General features: G+C 49.5%; 1 long non-coding RNA gene across 1 annotated transcript; it reads right to left on the bottom strand.

The window, feature by feature from the left end:
- Positions 1-314: 314 nt before the first annotated feature.
- On the bottom strand, positions 315-656 carry LOC108643964. The gene is made up of 3 exons (XR_003915875.1): positions 598-656; positions 443-498; positions 315-357 (listed from the first exon to the last, which is right to left on the bottom strand). It is a non-coding gene; the product is annotated as an uncharacterized LOC108643964 (long non-coding RNA).
- Between the last annotated feature and the right edge of the window lie 465 nt (positions 657-1,121).

Genomic DNA, 1,121 nt, shown 5'->3' with positions numbered 1-1,121 from the left:
GGGATGTGAATCCATCTTTGATGCAGAGGAGGGGCACCTGGGTTGGCTCAGAGTTTCCTGTCATCCTGAGAGTACTCGGAGTCAACTGCAAGAAAGAAAACCAGACACCATATCTGAGTAGTGTGGCACATGGCCCCAGCCCCGACGATCCCTCTACTCACTGGCACCGAGGCAGGTCCTCATGTCACTGGCTCTTACCAGACTTGGACAATGTGCTGTCATCTTCTGAGATACCTGAGCGAGAGAGAGAAACAATTAGAGGGCATTTCTAAAGCTGCAGTGGATCCCTGCTCCTCCTGCCTCCCCCCCGACTCACCTCCAATGCTCATCTGCTCCCAAAGGTTACCCGGATGGCACCTGCAATCAGAAAAGCTCAGTGCTTCATTGCTGATCCTTTTAATACTCAGAGATTACCTACAAGGACAGCTCCAGGGGACCAAACCGTGTCCATCTCCTCATTGTGAGTTGGCTTCGGCCCTGTCAGGCTGTCTACATCTCCTGCAAAAAAAACCCCAGAGGCAAATGTGAGTACTGAGATACTGCCCAAGAGTTTGCTGCCCCCACGGCAGTTTCTGTCTGCCACCCCTTGACCGTGACCTCTTACAGGCAGGGTCCCCATCACATTGGACTGTACGTCAGAAGTCAGTGCACTGCCTGGAAAACAAAAAAAACAAGTATGTACACAGATTCACCACAAGTACACCGCCTGCAAAAAAGCATCTAATTTTGTCCTGCAGTCCCTGCTCACCTTCCTCACCAGGCTCACCTTCCCTCTAGTGCCTATTGTCTGCTGGGCCGGTGGCTCTGCATCTTGAAAAAAAAAACAAAAAAACAAAACTAAACCACCAAACCATCCAAATGATCAAGTAAACCTAGGACCAAAAGTCATGTCTTGGCTCTGACCTCACATGAGAGCCCACCTTCTGACTCTGCTCCTCCAGCCTCTTCTGTTTATCTCTGCTTTACATCCAGTCCCTCTGACGTTGCATAGAAATGAGTTACCAAAGTCAGCCATATAGATGGAGGGACCTTAACTGCTGTGCAATTCTAATTTCTCCTTAGACAAGCCATCTGGGGTCCAAAGACAGCCTGCACAAACAAACACTGACCTAACTTTAAGG

Source organism: Manacus vitellinus, unplaced genomic scaffold (genome assembly GCF_001715985.3).
Source record: "Manacus vitellinus isolate BGI_N305 unplaced genomic scaffold, ASM171598v3 scaffold_2801_pilon, whole genome shotgun sequence".
Taxonomy (NCBI): Eukaryota; Metazoa; Chordata; class Aves; order Passeriformes; family Pipridae; genus Manacus; species Manacus vitellinus.
Note: the sequence above shows the minus strand (reverse complement) of the source record. Positions and strands in the feature narration are given on the sequence as shown.